The following is an 8,311-nucleotide window of genomic DNA, read 5'->3' as shown; positions in this document are numbered from 1 at the left end:
ACCTTCCCCTCCAACAGTGAGGAACCTGACTCCCACCATCTGTCGTTTATTTAACTCATTGCTCCATTCCGGATTACAGATATAGTGGCTTTAGAATTGCTAGCTACGACCCCCATGGTAAATTTTATAAAATAGACTCCACGTTTATGTACAGTACATTTTGCCTTTACTTTACAGATTCATTTCATTTCCAAAGATACTTAGGTCAGCACGTTTTGCCCCACCACCTACAGTGAGTTTTTTGATACATGTCTAATATAGTTAGATTCTTTGCCACATTCTGTTAGGGATAGGGATAGGCCGAGGTAAGGATCAGGGTCAGGGTGTAGGGTCAGGGTTGGGCTGGGGGTTGCGGTCAGGATCAGGGGTTAGGGTTAAGGGAGAAGGTGAGGGTGAGAGTTAGAGGTTAGGGTCAAGGTCAGGCTTCGGGTTAGGGATCAGGGTTAGGGTTTGGGTTCGGGTCCGGGTCAGGGTCAAGGTCAGGATCAGGGGTAGGAGTAGGGTCAGGGGTAGGGTCAGGAGTAGGGTCAGGTTAGTGAGGGTTAGGTAGGGATAGGTTAGGTGAGAGGTGGGGTAGGGTCAAAGTAGAGGTTAGGTTAGGTTAGGCTGGGGTTAGGTTAGGTTAGGTTAGGTTAGGCGCGTTAGGGTTAGGTTAGGTTAGGCTAGGTTTGGGCCCTGGTCTGCCCGGTTCGGCTAGGCTTGGCAGTGCAGGTTAGGCAGGGTTCAGGTCTGCCAGGTTAGGCTAGGCCCGGCCAGGGCTCGGCCAGGCCAGGCCGGCCCGGTTGGCCAGGCCCGGCCAGGTCTGCTAGGCCCGGTTAGGCCAGGGCCCGGCAGGGCCAGGCAGGGCTAGGCCCGGCCGGCCAGGCCCGCCAGGCCCGCCAGGCCCGGCCAGGCCTGGCCCGGCCAGGGCCCGGGCTTGGGGGCCTGGCCCGCCCGGCCAGGGGTTAGGCCAGGCCAGGCCAGGCCCGGCCCTGGCCCGGCCAGGCCAGGCCAGGTGCCAGGGCCCGGCCCGGCCCGGCCAGGCCAGGCCAGGCCAGGCCAGGCCCGGCCAGGCCCGGCCCGGCCCGGCCAGGCCCGGCCAGGCCAGGCCCGGCCTGGCCAGGCCAGGCCCGGCCAGGCCCGGCCCGGCCCGGCCAGGGCCCGGCCAGGCTAGGCCAGGCCCGGCCCGGCCAGGGCCAGGCCAGGCCCCGGCCAGGCCAGGGCCAGGCTAGGCCAGGCCAGGCCAGGCCAGGCCAGGCCAGGCCAGGCCCGGCCAGGCCCGGCCAGGGCCAGGTTAGGCCAGGCCAGGCCTGGCCAGGCCAGGCCCGGCCAGGCCCAGGCCCGGCCAGGGTTAGGCCCGGCCAGGCCAGGCCAGGCCTGGCCCGGCCAGGCCAGGCCAGGCCGGCCAGGCCCGGCCAGGCCAGGCCCGGCCAGGCCAGGCCAGGCCCGGCCCAGGCTAGGCCAGGCCAGGCCAGGCCGGCCAGGTTAGGCCAGGCCCGGCCAGGGCCCGGCCAGGCCAGGCCAGGCCAGGCCCGGCCAGGCCTCGGCCAGGGCCAGGCCCGGCCCGGCCAGGCCAGGCCCGGCCCGGCCAGGCCAGGCCCGGCCAGCCAGGCCAGGCCCGGCCAGGCCAGGCCCGGCCAGGCCAGGCCCAGGCCAGGCCAGGCCCGGCCAGGCTAGGCCAGGCCAGCCCGGCCAGGCTAGGCCAGGCCAGGCCCGGCCAGGTTAGGTTAGGTTAGGCCCAGGCCAGGCCTGCCAGGTTAGGTCTGCCCAGGCCAGGCCAGGCCCGGCCAGGCCAGGCCAGGCCCGGCCTAGGCCCAGGCCAGGCCCGGCCAGGCTAGGCCCGGCCAGGGCCTGGCCAGCAGGCCCGGCCAGGCCAGGCCAGGTTAGGCCCGGCCAGGCCCGCCCGGCCAGGCCCTGGCCAGGGTTCGGCCAGGCCCGGCCAGGCCAGGCCAGGCCAGGCCCGGGCCAGGCCAGGCCAGGCCAGGCCAGGCCGGCCCGGCCAGGGCCAGGCCAGGCCAGGCCCGGCCAGGCCAGGCCAGGCCAGGCCAGGCCCGGCCAGGCCAGGCCAGGCCAGGCCAGGCCAGGCCCGGCCCGGCCAGGGCGAGGCCAGGCTAGGCCCGCCAGGTTGTGCCAGGCCAGGCCAGGCCGGGGCCAGGCCAGGCCAGTGCCAGCCAGGGCCCAGGCGAGGCCGGCCAGCCAGGCCAGGCCAGGCCAGGCCTGGCCAGGGCCAGGCCAGCCAGCCTGGCAGGCCGGCCAGGCTAGGCCTGGCCGCCAGGCCCGGGTTTCGGCCAGGGTTCGGCCCGGCCCGGGCCCGGCCAGGGGTTCGGGCCAGGGCCTGGCCAGGGCCGGGCCCTGGCCCGGCCCGGGCCCGGGCCGGCAGCCTGGCCAGGGCCCGGCCCGGCCCTGGTTAGGCCTGGTTAGGCCCGGTTCGCCAGGCCTGGGCCGGCCCGGCCAGGCCAGGGCCCGGCCCAGGCCCGGCCCGGTCTGCCCGGCAGGCCTGGCCAGGTTAGCCCGGGCCCGGCCAAGCCAGGCCAGGTCCGGCCCGGCCAGGCCCTGGCTTGTGCCAGTTAGGCCCGGCCAGGCCAGGCCTGGGCCCGGCCCGGCCAGGCTGGGCCCGCCAGGGCCCGGCCCGGCCCGGCCCGGCCAGGCCCGGCCAGGCCTGGCCCGGCCCGGCCCGGCCCGGCCCGGCCAGGCCCAGGCCCGGCCAGGCCAGGCCCGGCCCGGCCCGGCCCGGCCAGGCCAGGCCAGGCCAGGCCCGGCCAGGGGCCAGGCAGGCCAGCCAGGCCAGGCCCGCCCTAGGCCAGGCCAGGCCAGGCTAGTGCCAGGCCAGGCCAGGCCAGGCCAGGCCAGGCCAGGCCAGGCCAGGCCAGGCCCAGGCCAGGCCAGGCTGTGCCAGGGGCCAGGCCAGGCCAGGCCAGGCCAGGCCAGGCCCGTGCCAGGCCAGGCCAAGGCCAGGCAGGCCTGTGCCAGGCCAGGCTGCGTGGCCAGGCCAGGCCAGGCTTGTGCTGTGCCAGTGCCGGCAGGCCAGGCCCGGCCCGGCCAGGCTGTGCTAGCCAGGCCAGGCAGGGCCTGGCCTGGCCGCGGCCCGGCCCAGGGCCAGGCCCGCCCGGCCAGGGCCAGGCCCGGCCCGGCCTGGCCTAGGCCTGGCCCGGCCAGGCCCTGGCCCGGCCAGGCCTGGCCAGGCCAGGCCCGGCCCGGCCCGGCCCGGGCCCGGGCAGTTCGGGCCAGGCAGGGCCTGCCCGGGCCAGGCCTGGCCCGGCCCGGCCAGGCCAGGGCCCGGCCCGGCCTGGCCAGGCCCGGCCTGGCCCGGCCAGGCCAGGGCCTGGCCAGGCCTGGCCAGGCCCGGCCAGCCAGGGCCAGGCCAGGCAGCCAGGCCAGGCCCGGCCCGGCAGGCTAGGCCAGGCGAAGCAGGCCCGGCCCGCAGGGGCCCTGGCCAGGCCAGGCCCAGGCCCGGCCAGGCCAGGCCCGGCCTGGCCAGGCCCGGCCCGGCCAGGGCCAGGCCAGGCCCGCCCGGCAGGCCAGGCCTCGGCCTGGCCAGGGCCCGGCCAGGCCTGCAGGCCCGGCCAGGCCCGGCCAGGCCAGGCCAGGCCCGGGCCAGGCCCGGCCCGCCAGGCAGGCCAGGCCCGGGCCTGGCCAGGCCCGGCCCGGCCAGCTGTGCCAGGCCAGGCCAGGGCCCGGCCCGGCCAGGCCAGGCCCTGCCAGGCCAGGCCAGGGCCCGGCCAGGGCCCAGGCCTAGGCCAGGGCCTGGCCCGGCCAGGTAGTTAGGCCCGGCAGGTTAGGCCTGCCCGCCCAGGCCAGGCCCGGCCAGGCTAGGCTAGGGCCAGGCTAGGGCCAGGCCCGGCCAGGCTCAAGCAGGCCTGTGCAGCCAGGCTAGGCCCAGGCCTAGGGCCAGGCCCGGCCAGGCAGGCTAGGCCAGGGTTAGGCCCAGGCAGGTTAGGCCAGGCCAGGGCTAGGCCAGGCCTCTCAAGCCAGGCTAGGCCCAGGCCAGGCCAGCAGTCCCGGCCCGGCAGGCCAGGCCAGGCCAGGCTAGGCCCGGCCCGCCAGGGCCCAGGCCAGGCCAGTCTAGCCAGGCCAGGCCCGGCCAGGGCTAGGCCCGGCCAGGCCAGGCCCGGCCCAGGCCAGGCCCGGCCAGGGCTAGGGGCCTGGGCCCGGCCTCGGCCAGGCCTGGCCAGGCCAGGCTAGGCCCGGCCCCGGCCAGGCCCGGGTCTGCCAGGCCAGCCAGGCAGCAGGCCAGGCCCGGTTGGCCAGGGCCTGGCCCGGCCCGGCCTAGGCCAGTCTGGCTTAGGCCCGGGCCTTAGGCCCAGGCCCGGCCAGGCAGTTAGGCCCGGTCTGGCCAGGCCCGGCCAGGCCAGGCCCGCAGTCGCCAGGGCCTGCCAGGTTAGGGTTAGGCCAGGGTTAGGCCCGGTTAGGCCCGGCCCGGTTGTGGCTAGGCCCTGGCCAGTTAGGTTCCCAAGGCAGGCCAGGCCTCGGGCCCTGGCCAGGCCCAGGCCCCAGCTAGGGCCCGGCCAGGCTCAGGCCCGGCCCGCCAGGCCCGGCTAGCAGTCTGCCAGGCCCAGGCCCGGCCCAGGGGCAGGCCAGGCCCGGCCAGGCCCGGCCCGGCCAGTTGGCCCGGCCAGGCCAGGCCCGGCCAGGCCAGGCCAGGCCCGGGCCAGGGCCAGGGCCCGGCCAGGCCTCGGCCCTGAAGCTCAGGCCAGGCCAGGCCAGGCCAGGCCAGGCCCGGCCAGGCCAGGCCCGGCCAGGCCCGGCCAGGCCCGGCCAGGCCAGGGCCAGGCCAGGCCAGGCCCGCCAGGCCCGGCCCTGCCAGGCAGAAGCCCGGCCAGGCCAGGCCCGGCCTGGCCAGGCTGGTTAGGCCTAGGCCCGGCCAGGCCTGCCTGGCCAGGGCTAGGCCAGGCCAGGCCAGGCCAGGCCCGGCCAGGCCAGCCGGTTAGGCCAGGCCAGGTTAGGCTAGGCCCAGGCCAGGTTAGGCCCGCCAGTTAGGCCAGGTTAGGCAGGCCAGGCCCGGCCAGGGTTAGGCAGCAGCCAGGTCCGGCCAGGGCCAGGCCTGGCCAGGCCAGGCCAGGCCCAGGCCAGGCCAGGCCAGGCCAGGCCAGGCCCGGCCAGGCTAGGCCCGGCCAGGCCAGGCCAGGCCAGGCCAGGCCAGGCCAGGCCAGGCCAGGCCAGGCCAGGCCAGGCCAGGCCAGGCCAGGCCCGGCCAGGCCAGGCCAGGCCAGGCCAGGCCAGGCCAGGCCAGGCCAGGCCAGGCCAGGCCAGGCCAGGCCAGGCCAGGCCAGGCCAGGCCAGGCCAGGCCAGCCAGGCCAGGCCAGGCCAGGCCAGGCCAGGCCAGGCCAGGCCAGGCCAGGCCAGGCCAGGCCAGGCCAGGCCAGGCCAGGCCAGGCCAGGCCAGGCCAGGCCAGGCCCGGCCAGGCCAGGCCCGGCCAGGCCTAGGCCAGGCCAGGCTGTGGCCTGGCCAGGCCCGGCCAGGCCAGGCTGTGCCAGGGCCTCGGCCAGGCCTGGCCAGGCCAGGCGAAGGCAGCCAGGTCTGGCAGCTAGGCCCGGCCAGGCCAGGCCAGGCCCAGGGCCAGGTTAGTGCCAGGCCAGGCCAGGCTGCCAGGCCCGGCCAGGCCCGGTTAGGCCAGGCCAGGCCAGGCCAGGCCAGGCCAGGCCAGGCCAGGCCAGGCCCGGCCAGGCCAGGCCAGGCCAGGCCCGGCCAGGGTTAGGCCCAGGGCCCAGGCCAGCCAGCAGGGTTAGGCCAGGCCCGGCCAGGGCCAGGCCAGGCCAGGCCCGGCCAGGCCCAGGCCAGGCCCAGGCCCGGCCAGGCTAGGCCTGGCCAGGCCAGCCAGGCCCGGGCCAGGCCAGGCCAGGCCAGGCCAGGCCAGGCCAGGCCAGGCCAGGCCAGGCCCGGCCAGGCCAGGCCAGGCCAGGCCTGGCCCAGGCCAGGCAAGGCCAGGGCCCGGCCAGTGGCCAGGCCCGGGCCAGGCCCGGCCAGTCCGGCCAAAGGGCCAGGCCAGGCCCAAGCAGGTCTGCCAGGCCAGGCCAGGCCAGGCCAGGCCAGGCCAGGCCAGGCCAGGCCAGGCCAGGCCAGGCCAGGCCAGGCCAGGCCAGGGCCAGGCCAGGCCAGGCCAGGTCCCAGGCCCAGGCCAGGCCGGCCAGGCCAGGCCAGGCCAGGCCAGGCCAGGCCAGGCCAGGCCAGGCCAGGCCAGGCCCGGCCAGGCCAGGCCAGGCCAGGCCAGGCCCGGCCAGGCCAGGCCAGGGCAGGCGGCCAGGCCCGCTCAGGCCCGGCCCGGCCAGGCTAGGCCCAGGCTAGCCAGGGCCCGGCCAGGCCAGGCCAGGCCAGGCCAGGCCAGGCCAGGCCAGGCCAGGCCAGGCCCAGGCCAGGCCAGGCCAGGCTGCCAGGCCAGGCCAGGCCAGGCCAGGGCCAGGCCAGGCCAGGGCCAGGCCAGGCCCGGCCAGGGCCAGGCCAGGCCAGGCCAGGCCAGGCCAGGCCAGGCCAGGCCCGGCCAGGCCAGGCCAGGCCAGGGCCAGGCCAGGCCAGGCCAGGCCAGGCCAGGCCAGGCCAGCTGTGCCAGGCCAGGCGGCCAGGCCAGGCCAGGCCAGGCCCGGCCAGGGCCAGCCAGGCTGTGCCAGGCCAGGCCCAGGCCAGGCCAGGCTAGCCAGGCCAGGCCAGGCCAGGCCAGGCTAGGCCAGGCTCGGCCAGGCCAGGCCTAGGCCCAGGCAGGCCAGGCCAGGGTTGTGCCAGGCCAGGCCTAGGCCCAGGCCCAGGCCAGGCCAGGCCAGGCCCGGCCAGGCCAGGCCAGGCCAGGCCAGCCCGGCCAGGCCAGGCCAGGCCAGGCCAGGCCAGGCCAGGCTCGGCCAGGCCAGGCCAGGCCCAGGCCAGGCTAGGCCTAGGCCAGGCCAGGGCCCGGCCAGGGCCAGGCCAGGCCAGGCCAGGCCAGGCTGTGCCAGGCCAGGCCAGGCCAGGCCAGGCCAGGCCAGGCCAGGCCAGGCCAGGCCAGGCCAGGCCAGGCCAGGCCAGGCCAGGCCAGGCCAGGCCAGGCCAGGCCAGGCCTGGCCAGGCCAGGCCAGGCCAGGCCAGGCCCGGCCAGGCCGGCCAGGCCAGGCCAGGCCCGGCCAGGGCCAGGCCTGGCAGCAGCCAGGCCAGCCAGGCCAGGCCAGGCCAGCCAGGCCAGGCCAGGCCAGGCCAGGCCAGGCCAGGCCAGGCCAGGCCAGGCCAGGCCAGGCCCAGGGCTAGGTTAGCCAGGCCAGGGCCAGGCCAGGCAGCCCGGCCAGGCTGGCCAGGGCCAGGCCAGGCCAGGCCAGGCCAGGCCCAGGCCAGGCCCAGGCTGTGCTAGGCCCAGGGCCAGGCCCGGCTGCCCAGGCTAGGCCCGGCCAGCTAGCCAGGCCCAGGCCAGGGCCAGGCTGTGCTAGGCCAGGCCAGGCCAGGCCAGGCTGTGCCAGGCCAGGCCAGGCCAGGCCAGGCCAGGCCAGGCCAGGCCAGGCTGTGCCAGGCCAGGCCAGGCCAGGCCAGGCCAGGCCAGGCCAGGCCAGGCCAGGCCAGGCCAGGCCAGGCCAGGCCAGGCCAGGCCAGGCCAGGCCAGGCCCGGCCAGGCCAGCCAGGCCAGGCCAGGCCAGGCCCGGCCAGGCCAGGCCAGGCCAGGCCAGGCCAGGGCCAGGCCAGGCCAGGCCAGGGCCCGGCCAGGCCAGGCCAGGGCCAGGCCAGGCCAGGCCAGGCCAGGCCAGGGCCAGGCCAGGCCAGGCCAGGCCAGGCTGTGCCAGGCCAGGCCAGGCCAGGCCAGGCCAGGCCAGGCCAGGCCAGGCCCGCCAGGCCAGGCCAGGCCAGGCCAGGCCAGGCCAGGCCCGGCCAGGCCAGGCCAGGCCAGGCCAGGCCAGGCCCGGCCAGGCCAGGCCAGGCCAGGCCAGGCCAGGCCAGGCCAGGCCAGGCCAGGCCAGGCCAGGGCCAGGCCAGGCCAGGCCAGGCCAGGCCAGGCCAGGCCAGGCCAGGCCAGGCCAGGCCAGGCCAGGCCAGGCCCAGGCCAGGCCAGCTAGGCCAGGCTAGGCCCGGCAGCCCTGGCCTAGGCTAGGCCCAGCTAGGCTAGGCCCGGCCAGGCCCGGCCCGGCCAGGTTAGGCCCGGCTAGGCCCGGGCTAGGCTAGGCAGGCCGGCCAGGCCAGGCCAGGCCTGTGCAGGCTCAGGCCAGGCCCGGCCAGGCCAGGCCAGGCCAGGCCAGGCCAGGCCAGGCCAGGCCTGGCCAGGCCAGGCCAGGCCAGGCCCGCCAGGGCCAGGCCAGGCCCAGGCCAGGCCCGGAAGCCAGGCCAGGCCAGGCCAGGCCAGGCCCGGCCAGGCCAGGCCAGGCCAGGCCAGGCCAGGCCAGGCCAGG

The sequence above is a fragment of the Ceratotherium simum genome, chromosome 21, assembly GCF_057802395.1.
Source record: "Ceratotherium simum simum isolate JZ-2026a chromosome 21, ASM5780239v1, whole genome shotgun sequence".
Taxonomy (NCBI): Eukaryota; Metazoa; Chordata; class Mammalia; order Perissodactyla; family Rhinocerotidae; genus Ceratotherium; species Ceratotherium simum.
This window is presented reverse-complemented; position numbering follows the sequence as displayed.